The following is a 14,631-nucleotide window of genomic DNA, read 5'->3' on the forward strand; positions in this document are numbered from 1 at the left end:
AAAAGTTAGTGATTTGAGAAAGCATTACAGTACCTGATATGTCAATGTTAATAATTTTCTAAAAGGCATTGGCATTCAGTCAAGAATTGCCTCTTTTAAAAGGTTATCTCATATACTACCATTAAATTTGTTTTGTGTTGAGTCTCTGTGTGTGCATTTTCATAGAATAGATATGTAGCTCAGTTTGGAGTCCCTATACTTGGCAAAACAAAGTCCTAAACAAGTATTCAGTTCAGGATTTATTGCATGTACTTTCCCCTCTCTCAATTTAGTCTATCAAATCCATAGCATTCTTTTTCATTTGTTCTTGTTCATAGTATGAGATTTCTCCTTCCGGGCAACACATACCCAGACTGTATCTGCTTATATACAACATCTGCTTTAAAGAACATTTGTTTCCAGTGAACAATGCCACAAAAATAAATGCAATTGTACTTACATAATTCCATTTGATTCAAGCTATCAGGCTGTGACCTAGTGTTCTCAGTCTTTCCAAATGCAATTTGTCTTCATAAAATGTGCTATTGTACAAAATATTAAAGACGTTTAAAATTGGATAGGAACATTTTTAATTCAACCTAGCAGTTTGAAACCAACCTAGCAGTTCGAAAGCACGTAAAAATGCAAGTAGAAAAATAGCAGTTCGAAACCAACCTAGCAGTTCTAAAGCACGTAAAAATGCAAGTAGAAAAATAGCAGTTCGAAACCAACCTAGCAGTTCGAAAGCACGTAAAAATGCAAGTAGAAAAATAGGGACCACTACGGTGGAAAGGTAACAGCGTTCCGTGCACCTTTGGCGTCTAGTCATGCCGGCCACATGACCACAGAGACATCCTCAGACAAGCGCTGGCTCTTCGGCTTTGAAACAGAGATGAGCACCGGCCCCTAGAGTTGGAAACGACTAGCATGCATGTGCAGGGGAACCTTTACCTTTACCTATCAGGCTGTGACCTAGTGTTCCCAGTCTTTCCAAATGCAATGTGTCTTCACAAAATGTGCTATTGTACAAAATATTAAAGTTGTTTAAAATTGGATAGGAACATTTTTAATTCAATATTTTTGCAACAGAAGCATTTTCTTATCATGGCACATGAACTAGGATAATAAATGTGATTTATTTGAACCTTGCATGTTCCATAAACCCAGCTAATGCAAAGAATATTGTCCAATAGAAAATGAAATGCACATTTATAATCTCAAATGAAATGGTTTATCTGCAGTTACATACCCTTGTTCTATCTGAAGTCATATTCTGTGCCATTCTTTTGACTCTAAACTGGGGGGGAAGTTACTTTTCTCATCTCCTGCTTACCATTAGATTCTTATATTCACTCATGTATCTTATCATATTTAAGAAATACTTGTTTTTGCATTTTCACAATGGAAGGAAAGTATACAGTAGGTGAAACTGAGATCCTTTAATAAAATGCCAATGATAAAATAGATACTATCTGTCAGACAGAAAATTCTTAGCTTTTAATAAAATGTCAATGTTGAAAATCTATATGTTGAGATAGTTCTTACCTTGAGAAAATGTTCCATCCAATTACGTAAAATTGAAAAGTTGCCTAAGAGCTATGAAATCAGCTACTTAGATTTGGGAATGAAATAATGTTCATATGTTCTGAATGATTTGTGAATTGCATCATGTATTTGGTTTATAAAATATTTTTTGCCACCATTAAGAGAAAATTAGAAATTGATGAAGCAGTGTGCTCATGTGGGGATAAATATGTTCTATTTGAAGCTGTAAACAGTTTAGTCACCTAATTAATAATGCAGAGGGGTGTCTGGTTTGACTTTGCTTCAGTTTGGTAAAGGCTAAGAATTTTCTCCCAAAGCATCATACTCTCTTTTACCACTCAAATCAAGAGAGTCTTCTGTACTTTATTCCTGATGTGGACATTAATGCCTTTGGTATTTTTAAGAAATAATAATAATAATAATAATAATAATAATAATAATAATAATAATAATAATAATAATAATAATAATAATAGCTGAGTATTACTTATTTTGGATTTGGTGTAGCACTTGCCCATGGCCATTATACAATTCATGGAAATTATAGTTAAAACAGAAAAAAAGCAAAATAAGCAAACAAAAAAAAATCCTTCATTCTTTTTTATGTATTGGATAATACACACCTTCTACTATTTTGTTCTATCTAAAAAAATAAAATCCAGTATAGAGAAATGTAAGATTTTATACTTAGGCAAAAAAACCAAATTGTTTAGGTACAGATTAGGTGAAACCTGACTCAGTACACATAGCTGTGAGAGGGATCTTGGAATCCTAGTAAACAACCACTTAAATATGAGACAGCAGTCTGTGGCAGCAGCCAAAAAGTCAATGCAATCCTAGGCTGCATTAATAGAGGGATAGAATCAAGAACATGTGAAATATTAGTACCACCTCATAAAGCCTTAATAATGACACACAGCATCCAGTTTTGGTCACCACAATATAAAAAAGATGTTGAGATTCTGGAAAGAGTGCAGAGAATAGTGATAAAGATGATTAGGGAGCTATAAACTAATACATTTGAACAGTTGTAGGACGTGGTATGGCTAGTTGAGTGAAAAGCAGGACTAGACATAATAGGACTGTTTCAATATTTGAAGGGCTACTACAAAGAAGTATTTTTAAAACACCAGAAAGCAAGACAAGAAAAAATGAATGGAAACTAAGCAAGAAGAAAAGCAAAAATAAATAGCTGATAGTGAGAACAATCAACCCATGGAACAGCTTGCCTTCAGAGGTTGTAAGTATTCCATCACTGGAGGCTTTTACAAAGAGACTGGACAACCATTTGTCTGAAATTGAATAGGGTCTCCTGCTTGAGCAGTGGGTTGGACCAGAAGACCTCCAAGGCTTTTTCCAGCTTTGTTATTCTATTCTATTTAGGGGAAATGTTGTCCAACTTTCATTTCATTCCAAAGGCTGTGGAGAAAATAATGAAGATTTTTAAGAGTCCAACATTATGAACTGAATATTAGAAAAATTTGCCCTGAATTATAAAACACTTTGTTCATGACTTCAACATCTGACACACAGTGATATGGCACTGCTGTATTTCTAACCATGTCTATTTTATTAATTTTTGTATCCATTAAACACATTCAAAAGCACATGAAGTTCCATATATGGATCTACCATAGTGGTTTCTACTAAAATATTCAGAGTGCAAAAATAATTACCTTTCCATACTTAAATTGATTGAGAAATGACAACTATTTTATTTGCTTTATAATATCAACTCAGGACAGAAAACAGAATTTTAGGAATGTTCCTTGCAGTCTTGGAACAGTCATTGAAATCTACTTTCTCCTTCTTTTCCTCATCATTCCAAAATTAATAGCTCAACCTGTGAAAGACTTATTCCATATTTGTACATGGTGGCTCAGTAGGTTAGGACGCTGAGCTTGTCGATCAGAAGGTTGGCAGTTTGGCAGGTCAGATCCCGAGTGTCGCATAACAGAGTAAGTGCCTGTTACTCGTCCCAGCTTCTACCAACCTAGCAGTTCGAAAGCATGTAAAAATGCAAGTAGAAAAATAGGGACCACTACGGTGGGAAGGTAACAGCGTTCTGTGTGCCTTTGGCATCTAGTCATATCGGCCACATGACCACGGAGATGTCCTCGGACATGTGCTGCCTCTTCGGCTTTGAAACAGAGATGAGCACTGGCCCCTAGAGTTGGAAACAACTAGCACGCATGTGTGGAGGAACCTTTACCTTTTTACCTATTCTTTGAAAAATGGGAAATAGAGATTTATTTATTTACTATTTATTTCACACTTTAATTGATACTCATTCATTGATTCTATATTGTTGTTGTTGTTGTTTTTATAATTTATACAGAGATCCTGTTTGGTGTAGTGGTTAAAGGCACTGGGTTAGAAACTGGGAGACTGTGGGTGTCAGTCATAATTAGGAACAAAACCAGCTCGACGACTTTGGGCCCTTCATTTTCTCTCAGCCCCAGGAAGAAGTCCATGGCACACTAAATGATTGCTAAGAAAATTGCAGGATCTTGTTCAGACAGCTGCAGGAATTGGAACTGACTAGAACACACACACACACACACACACACACACACACATCCATCCAATTCAAGGTATGCACCAGGAAGCAAAAAATTAAAGTTGCAAATGTAGTGATAATATAAATTAAAATTATTTAAAAAATATATAAGGAATTCATAATAAAACTTATAGTAATGTGCTGTCCTGGAGTGCCCTTGAAGAGTACTCTGAAACTTCAGCTGGTACAAAATGCGGTGGCACAGGCAAAGGCTCATGTGTGTTCTGAGAATGAGGCATGTTACATCTCTGCTCAGTGAACTGGTTTCAGTTTTCTTCCTGGTGCTATTTTGGACTTTTAGAGAGCATTTGTGTTTTCCCAATAACGTCTGTCCCTCCCATCCAATACAGTTGAAGTGGAATATTTTGGGTTAATGAGTTGTATCTGATGGGACTGGGGAGATGGGCTTTTTCTACCATGATGGACCTCAACCCACACCCCACCCCACTGAACATAATTCTTCCAAATATGACTAGCCCTACTCCTGGTAGGTTTGCAGAAATCCCCCAAAACATAGCTTTACAAAAAGGCTTGGGAATCTCAAGAAAATGGAGAATTGCTGACATGGCTACTTGTTTGCAATACAAAAATGCTGTCTTTTAGTCTTTTCAAAATCAGTATTAATGCCTTTTATTTTGGAATGTTTAAATGTTTTTGGTCTTTTTGTAGCTGTTTTTTATTGCACATTGCCTGGAGTCATGTTTGAGAGATGGTCAGCTGTATAAATGTGAGGTATAGATAGATGATAGATAGATAGATAGATAGATAGATAGATAGATAGATAGATAGATAGATAGATAGATAGATAGATAGATAGATAGATAAAGTCTCAAACCTCGTCCGGAGAGCAGGAGATTCAAGCAACCAAGACGAAAGCTGAGTTTCCAAAACGGTTTAATAAGCAAAAGCAAACGATCTTCAAACGGAACAAAGCCAGCGTTGGCTGCTACCTGCATCCAACGCTGTTAAATACACATTGCAGGTACACACCCACACCCCACCCGGCCGCACCCACCTCCGCCCATCCCCCTACTTAACTCCCGTTTCTCCCAAACACCTCCCTTTGCGACACGCCCGCCACCCAGCACCCTCCACCTCCCAGCTGAATTCCCTCACGAACGCTCGTCCCGACGCCGCTAGACGCCACCCCCACACCTGTCCCTGGACCCGGCAACCAAATACAGCTTCACCCTGCCGCTTGCCGCCCCTTCGCAAAGCTGGCGAGCCCCCAGTCCTCTTGTATTGGAAACGGGCTCCGCTGCCGTGGGCCCCGTCCGCCAGCACCGCAAAGGCCGAGTCACCAGCTGGTCTAGGCCCAGGATCCTGCGAGGCCACCGTAGCCAGCAGGACGAGGCTGGGCCCAGGACCCTGCAAGGCCACCGTAGCCGGCAGGGCTGGGCCGGGCTGCACGACTCACGCGCACACCGTTGAGGCTCCAGCCGGCTCAGCGTGCATGTGTGGGGAAGCGCAGATGTCAGCCGGCCGTTGTTGCTGCCGCAGCCGTCTGGATGTTCTCTCGGCCCGGGCCCCACCGAGGACGTCTGAGCCAGGTGATTGTCGCGCCCGCGGCGCCGCTGGGCGTCGCACCCACGGGGCGCGACATAAAGTATTAAGCCACCCAGAGGTATTGATGATATGAGAGGCAAATAAATCTAATTCATAAGTTTTGTTTTAAAGCATTTATGTCTGCTTGATTACTTGTTATTAGGGGTGCTTATGGTTTTTCTGATTCCACTCTTGGCAGAAAAAAATAAAGCTTTGATAGGATCAGAAATGGAGCAGCAATTCAGCAATCAGAAAATGGTAACTGTAAACCAGAATCATATCACTTGTACATAAGCATTTATATAGAATATGTAAGTTACAGGTAGCCTTCAACTTACAACCATTTGTTTAGTGACTGTTCAAAGTTACAATGAAAATATGAGTTACAACTGGTCCTTGCACTTACAACCATTATAAAGTCCTCACGTTAACATGATCACAATTCTGGCACTTGGTAAACAGCAGCTATTTGCAATTGTTACTGTGTTCCAGACAAGCACAGTCAATGTACTAAGCTAGATTTCCTTAACAACCATGGTGATTCACAACAAAGATCATAAAATTGGGAGCAAATCACTTAACAAATTGTCTTGCTTAGTAATGGAAATATGGTTTCAATTGTGGTCAGGGGTCAAGGACGAACTACGCAGGAACAAAGTTGAAATTCATTTACAGAGGTTTGGTTTTTCTCTCCTGTTCAAAAGTGTATAGGATGTCCCAGCTGAAGTTATTCCAAGCAGTTTACAATACAGTACAAAGTAAGGAAAATGAATTGAATATTATATAAAGAAGTGAACTGGCCAACAGTAATCTTCATTCAAGGCCCAAAGAGTTCAAGAAAAGACTATCCTCAATGTCTTTCCTACTTGAAGAAGATTAATGGATATTTACATGTAAGGAATTGTCTTTACTGCACAGGAAGAGTCTCCAGTTGAAAATGTCTCTCTCATGGTCTTATCTTCTGTAAGACTAGAATTCTGGGCAGGCAGACAATAAGACCTGGCCAACAATCAGCTTTTTCAAGAGAGTTCCTAATGTAACCCAAAGTCATGTTGCTTAGGGCTTTATGTATAATTAAGCTTAGGGCTTTATGTATAATGATCTATTCCTGATCTTATTGTACAGTAATTTCAGGAGGAACACAGTTTCTGTATTCTTACCATTTCAGCACACACCAGGATTTACACATGTTAAGATTAATTTGGCTCTCCACAGAAAACTTCAGAAAATATAATTATCCCAAAGGCCTCCCTGTTCCAGGACTTATATTCTAGTAGAAACAAGAACAACCTACAAAACAATGACAGCAAAATATTTTAATCTTTGATATTAAAGGCACCAGGAAATAAAATAGTTGAAAACAAAATAGACTCATTTAGCTGGATTCTACATTTATGTTTCCTTTGATTTCTGAAAGCAATTTAGGTTGTTGTATACTTCCCAGAAACACATTTCTTATGGTAGGTAGAGTTGTAAATATAGTAAGTAAGTAAGTAATGGACTCCAGAAGATGGTAGAGGATAGGAAGGCTTGGAGGAAAGTTGTCCATGGGGTCACGATGGGTTGGACATGACTTCACAACTAACAACAACAAGTAATAGAGCCACTTTAGTATAGTGGTTGAATCATATTGGGAAACCAGGAGTTTCCAAGCCGCAAGAAAAAGCCGGGCCGGCAGACATTTGACAGTTGACAGCTGTCAAATGGCCGCCTGAAGCAACGACGCATGCGCACCGCCCGGCTGGCCGCCATTCCTGTTGACAGCTGTCAAAAAAGCGGCCGGGGGCCAACACGCACGCGCCAGATTTGACAGTTCCCGGAACTGTCAAATCCGCAGTCTACAACTCGGTCCTCCGAACTGAGCTAAGCGCTCAGCTGAGAGGAATTCCCTGACAGCCGCCGAGCTGTCAAAGTACTGATTGTTGATTGGCCGTTCTCCGAACGGCAGGGAAATACAGTTACCTGATTGGTTGAGTCGTTTGACAGTTCCCTATATAAACCCGGAGTGTTTTGACAGTCAGCTGCCGGGAGCTGAACCGAATAAACCTTTTGAACCTTGCCTACGGTCTCGCGTCTGTCTTTGTAAAGACAATTCACCTGGCGACGAGGGTGGGATCCCGGTACTATAGAGCTGCCAACTGAGCCGAGTCACACCGCGAAGGAGTTCCGATCCCTCCCGCTGATAAGTCACTGCTGAAGCCACTTGGAGGGCAAAGGAACCCTTTTCAGCAGCTTGAACAGTACTGTGGACCCAGACCATGGCAAACTTAGGTCACGTCAGAGAATTCGACGTCCGCCATCCTGAGGGATGGGAGTCGCACTGGGGACAAATTGAAGGCTACCTCGTTGTCAATAAGATAACAGAGGACCGCCACAAAGCTGCCGCCCTCCTCTGTCTCAGCGGGCCCGCCGTCTATGACATCGCCGTAGGGCTTTGCAGCCCTGACCCCATCGCGACCGTCCCGTACGCCGTGCTGACTGACCGCCTCAGCAAGCACTTCATGCCCAGTCAGTCCGAGCTATACTGGCGCCTCCATTTCGCCCGCCGCCGCCAGCAACCGGGCGAAACTACCACAGCCTTCATCATGGGGGTACGTCACGCCGCCCGCAGGTGCCAATTTCCCGACCTGGAAGACCGTATCAGAGACCAGGTTATCGTCGATCTCTCTAACGAGCGGCTCCAGCGGAAGCTGGTAGCCAGGCCCACGATGGACCTCGCTCAACTCACGTTAGAGATCATGGCCTACGAAGACAGCCACCGTGAGGGCTCTCCGGTGTACAGAAGCAGCCCGGCCGGTTCAGTCCACCACGCCACGGAACCGGACGACGAGCAACCAGAGACCTACACCGGCGTCGACGACATCATGTCCCGCTTCAGCAAAATGAGCGCCGACCACGGAAAGAACCGCAGGCCATCCAGACCAGCCGGTCCGGGTTCAAGACCCACCGCCACAGGGCCGAAACCAAAGTGTGCCAGTTGCGGCGGGGCTCACGCCAGAGCCACATGCCGTTTCAGAAACGCCAAATGCCACGGATGCGGGAAGACCGGGCACATTCGCTCAGCATGCTGCAGTTTGAACCGGGAAACCCTCCACGAGCTTGAGGAAATTCCGGCAGGTAGGACCCAGGTCCCTTCCCCAGCCAAAGAAATTCCCCAGCCCTCAGTCTTGTCCATTCGAGCCAAAACAAAAATCTCGCCCATCCATCAGTTACAACCCAAAATTAAAATTTGGGTTAAAATTCAAGGGGTGCCCTGCGAAATGGAGGTCGACTCCGGTTCCTCAGTTTCAATAATGTCTTGGGACACTCTCAAAAAAATTGGGTTTAAAAATAGACGCCGTATTCCCCTGCAGCCCTCCAAAATACTCCTCGCAGATTTCCAGGGAGCCGCTATTCAATTAAAGGGGCAGGCACAAGTAAAAGTAGAATACAAAAAATTCCTGGGGCACTTAACAATTCAGATCACTGAGGCACCCAGGTCCACCCTCCTTGGGTTAGACTGGTTTGAGGCTCTGGGCATCCACCTAGAGGGCAACAACCGTATACAATCCCAAACATTAGAACAGGTTTGCCAGGCGTTCGCGGACGTTTTCGACGGAACGCTTGGCAAATACACAGGCACCCCTATAGACCTCAAATTAAAACCTGAGGTAGGTCCCATCCGCATCAAGGCAAGAAGGGTCCCCTTTGCGCTGAAACAAAAAATTGAGGCCGAATTAGACCGTTTAGTCAGCCTTGGGGTCCTGGAACCAACAGACGGGGGAACCTGGGAAACTCCCATAGTCACACCAGTTAAACCAAATGGTGACGTGAGAATATGCGCGGACTATAAGGCAACTCTAAACCGCGCATTAAATCCCCATGCATACCCAGTGCCTGCTGTCAGGGACGTGCTGTCAGAAATTGGGTCCGGCTCAATATTCGCCAAACTCGACCTAGCGCATGCCTTCCTCCAACTACCTGTCACCCGGGAGACAGCTGAAGCACAAACCATTGTCACACACCGCGGCGCTTTCAAGGTGAACCGCCTCCAATTTGGCATCTCAGTGGCTCCTGGCATCTTCCAGGAAGTCATGGAGAAAACATTAAAGGGAATCCCAGGTGTATGCCCCTATTTCAATGACATACTCATCGCAGGGGAATCAGAAAACAACTTAGCAGACAGGCTACAAGAAGTATTATTAAGATTTAGGAAAGCGGGGCTAAAACTTAAACGTGAAAAATGTTCTATAGGCGTCCCATCTGCAGATTTCTTAGGCTACAAAATTGACTCGCAGGGAATCCACCCCACGAACTCAAAAATCCTTGCTATCAAAGCCGCCCCTACCCCAAAAAATAAAACCGAGCTCCAAGCTTTCCTTGGACTTTTAAATTTTTACCATGCCTTCCTGCCAGGGAAAGCAACGATCGCAGAACCCCTACACAGGCTGCTCGACAAAGGGGCAGCCTGGCAGTGGACAACAGCCCATGAAAACAGTTTTAGAACACTCAAACAAATGCTTTCCAGCAACGCCACTATTTCCCACTACAAAGAAGACAAACCCCTCTGCCTAGCCTGCGACGCATCCCCATACGGGATTGGAGCAGTTTTAAGCCATTTAGACAGCAACGGCACCCAAGCCCCGGTGGCATATTATTCCAGAACTCTTTCCAAAACGGAAAGAAATTATGCCCAGATAGATAAGGAAGCCCTGGCAATTGTGGCAGGAATAAAAAAAAAATTCACGATTACCTTTATGGCCGCCCCTTTGTGATCTACACAGATCACAAGCCTCTGTTAGGACTATTCACCTGGGACCGTCAAACCCCCCAAATCTTGTCGCCCAGGATGTTGCGCTGGACAACATTCCTCGCAGCATATTCCTACCAGCTAATATACAAGCCAGGACACCAAATGTGTCACGCTGACGGCCTCAGCAGGTTGCCCCTACCCCACACAGAACCAGACCCGGCCCCAGCAAGCAACATCCTAGCTATTCAAGAACTCCAAGAATGCCCACTGACAGCGAATGATATCGCTGCCGCAACTTCCCAAGACAAAACACTTAGCAGAGTGTTAGCATGGGTACACACTGGCTGGCAAACCTCCTGTCCAGGCACAGAATTTCAGCCGTATTTCTCAAGGCAAAATGAGTTAACGTCACACTTGGGATGTTTGCTATGGGGGTGCAGGGTAATCGTACCACTTAAACACAGACCAAAAGTATTGCACACTTTACATGAGGGCCACCCAGGCATCGTAAAAACAAAAGCCCTGGCCCGCAGCTACGTCTGGTGGCCGGGAATAGACCAAGACATAGAAAAATACATCGCAGGTTGCTATTTGTGCCAAGAATCTCGCCCACTCCAACCCAGAGCCCCAATTCACAAATGGGAACTCACAAAAAACCCCTGGTCCCGCATCCACATTGATTATGCCGGACCTTTCCAAGGGCAGGTCTTCCTCATAGTTGTAGACAGTTATTCCAAGTGGCTGGAGGTTCTCCCGGTTCACAGCACAACCTCTGCCGCAACCATCCAAGCTCTCAGGGGAATCTTCGCAACACACGGTCTCCCCGACGTAATTATATCAGACAACGGCCCTCAATTCGCTTCTCATGACTTTCAGATCTTCACGAGGAGCAATTGTATTAGACACTCGACATCGGCTCCCTTCCACCCATCGTCCAACGGCCTTGCAGAGGTTATGGTGAGGACCACCAAGGACGCCCTCAAAAGAATCATCACGGGGAACTGGCACCGTCGCTTGACACAATTTCTCTTAGCCCACCATTCTACCCCCTGCACCTCCACCGGCAAAAGCCCAGCCGAACTACGATGGGGCCGCCGCCTGGTGACAAGGCTCGACAGACTCCACCCTGACAGACCGGCAGCCGAAATGACACCAAACACCCAGCCAAAAACATTCGCCAAAGGACAAAGTGTTTGGTCCCGAGATTATGGGGGAAAGGATAAGTGGGTTCAGGGGGTTATCCTGGACCAAACAGGACCATTATCATACACAGTGGACACTGGGGCAGGACTCACGCAACGCAGACACACAGATCAGCTCCGACCAAGGTCACTCCCCAACCCCCCTCTACAACCAACTCTGGGCGAACCTTCACCAACCGACACCCCCGGACCTGATGAACTCTTCCCTCCCCAGGACCCACAGCCACCAACCGAGCCCCACCTGGAAGCAACTCCTCCAGCCACGCAACCCAAAGGAAGCACCCTCTGTCCCCGACGGTCCAGCCTAGCCAGAAGACCCCCCGCATACCTCGCAGACTTTGAATGGAAGGGAAACCCTCCATCTGTCAAAAAAATCTGTTAACCATACTGTGTTAAAACGTTCAAATGTTGTTAGGCATAACATACCTGTTCAGGGGGGGGGAAGGGGGTGAATCATATTGGGAAACCAGGAGTTTCCAAGCCGCAAGAAAAAGCCGGGCCGGCAGACATTTGACAGTTGACAGCTGTCAAATGGCCGCCCGAAGCAACGACGCATGTGCACCGCCCGGCCGGCCACCATTCCCGTTGACAGCTGTCAAAAGAGCGGCCGGGGGCCAACACGCACGCGCCAGATTTGACAGTTCCCGGAACTGTCAAATCCGCAGTCTACAACTCGGTCCTCCGAACTGAGCTAAGCGCTCAGCTGAGAGGAATTCCCTGACAGCCGCCGAGCTGTCAAAGTACTGATTGTTGATTGGCCGTTCTCCGAACGGCAGGGAAATACAGTTACCTGATTGGTTGAGTCGTTTGACAGTTCCCTATATAAACCCGGAGTGTTTTGACAGTCAGCTGCCGGGAGCTGAACCGAATAAACCTTTTGAACCTTGCCTACGGTCTCGCGTCTGTCTTTGTAAAGACAATTCAGTGGTTAATGTATCAGGCTAACAGTTGGCAGATTGTGAGTTTTAGTACCACTTTAGGCATAAAAAGCAAGCTGTGTGACCTTCGTCCAGTCATTCTCTCTTAGCCCCAGTAAATAGAGCCTTGGTGGAGCATGCTCTGTACCAGCCTGCTACCGGCCCTGCAGAAAAAGGCAGGGACAACCCCTTTTACAAGAAGGCAAGAGGCTGGAATTAAGCCTGCCAAATTTATTAACATAAAAACACAGAGCAAAGAGAGCAAACACGAACCATGAAACAGGAGCTTTTCAAGTGGTTGGTAAGCTTTCTCTACATCTACATCTCACCTACCTTTGTGGCAATCTTATATATTCCTATAGAGTCCAACTACATGCTTTTGCTTCTGCCAGTGATATTTCCAGAGAAAGAACTTATCATATTTTTGTTATGCCATGTACTTACATAGATAAGCACCATGATCAGATCTTTACCTTGCATCTTGTGTACAAATATGTGCACAAGAAAGCAGAAAAACATTATATATAGAAAATTGTGTATTTATATCAGCCAGTTCTTTAGCTGATATTGGGTTTCATAGTCATCAAATACTTGCCAAGAACCAGGATATATATGTATGTGGATCCAAGACATGTGGTCTTTTATGACTGAGAGAGGGATTTTACCTATGTAGTTTTGCAAAGTGCATTCAAGGTTTTTATAGTATGATGCCCAATGTTTTAATATGCATTGTTTATGCCATAATCTTTCACAATTTTCAGATTGTGATACTTTGTGATCTTTTCCAATTCTTTGTCTTCTTAGTATCTCTCAGCATTGCTACATCAAATATTTTGGAATTTCATACAAAGCAACTTTGCATGAATTCCCAGCAACTGAATAAAACAACACACAACTGAATAAATACCATATTCTAAATGCTCCAACACTGGAAGTTTTTAAGAAGAGACTGGACAGCCATTTGTCTGAAATGGTATAGGGTTTCCTGCCTGAGCAGGGGGTTGGACTAGATGACCTCCAAGGTCCCTTCTAACTTTATTATTATTATTATTATTATTATTATTATTATTATTATTATTATTATTATGTTTCAATTTCATTGATCCAGGGATATCGGCATCTCTTAGAGCTCCTCAGAGAACAAAAGTATGTAAGACATCAGCACAGAAAGAGGAGTTGAATAAGACCACTCCAGACTAAGGCTTGTGTCACTTCTAAAATCTAGGCTATGACATGACCTCAACCAAGATGTCACCAGACTTTCCAGAAATACTCCATACTTCTTATGGAATCATCTGTGATCATCAATTTTCTGGTCAAGCCAATGTAGCCAACCCTTTCCTCCTTCTAGGATTATAGCACTTCATAGTCAATTTATGGCATGTTGATCTGAGATTCAGCAATAGCAAACAGAGCTTTGCACCACTGAGATCCAGTAACTTTGCCTGAAAATTAGATTATTTTGACTGAATGGCAGAATTCCTCTAAAACAGGAAGCCCATCACTGCTGTGTGTAACCTACCCATGGAATCTTGCCATACTTTCTCTTCACAATGTAGTGTTTATGTTCAGAACTATCCTTTCCTCTCCTCCATGATCCCCTCACTCCTTCCTTCCCAATTTTCCTCTTTCATCTTACTCAGTCACCCAACAATCACAATAAATCCTACAGCCACCAAAAATACCACAAGATTAACATAAGACCATCTGCATTGTAGAACAACAACCCCAAGACAGTCACTTAGTCACTCAATAACATAATGATGGAGCACTTAGGAGGCAGTGGCAGTCCCTACAGAAACACAACATCAACTCTACCCCACATCTCCAAGGATATTGTATCCCCAAGAACACAATATAATAACAGGTTAAAAGGCAAAGATGCCAGTCCCCAAATCTAATAGTGGGAGTCAAAGGGCCAGTCTCCAGTTCCTGTCAAAAATTTAGCACCACAAGATTATTTGAAGGTGGCACAGATCATCCACTGATAAAAGGACCTAAACAACACTGCCCTTGTGCTGCTGCCTCCTTTGCACCATTGTCATGAGCTCTGTATCCAAGGCAACCTCCATCTCTGATGCTGATCCAAGAGGCCTCCAGGTTTCCAATGTTGATTGAGGTCCAACACTTCCAGATGCTCTGCAAATGACA

General features: G+C 43.9%; 1 protein-coding gene across 1 annotated transcript in view; it reads right to left on the bottom strand.

The window, feature by feature from the left end:
• The window catches only part of LOC310649223 (olfactory receptor 12D3-like), a gene marked incomplete at its 3' end in the record, with an annotated part of 92,108 nt that extends 91,607 nt beyond the window's left edge, over window positions 1-501 (bottom strand). Inside the window, 1 exon segment of the mRNA XM_083377528.1 lies at window positions 440-501.
• Window positions 502-14,631: the final 14,130 nt, after the last annotated feature.

The sequence above is a fragment of the Vipera ursinii genome (genome assembly GCF_947247035.1).
Source record: "Vipera ursinii genome assembly, chromosome: Z".
Lineage (NCBI taxonomy): Eukaryota > Metazoa > Chordata > Lepidosauria > Squamata > Viperidae > Vipera > Vipera ursinii.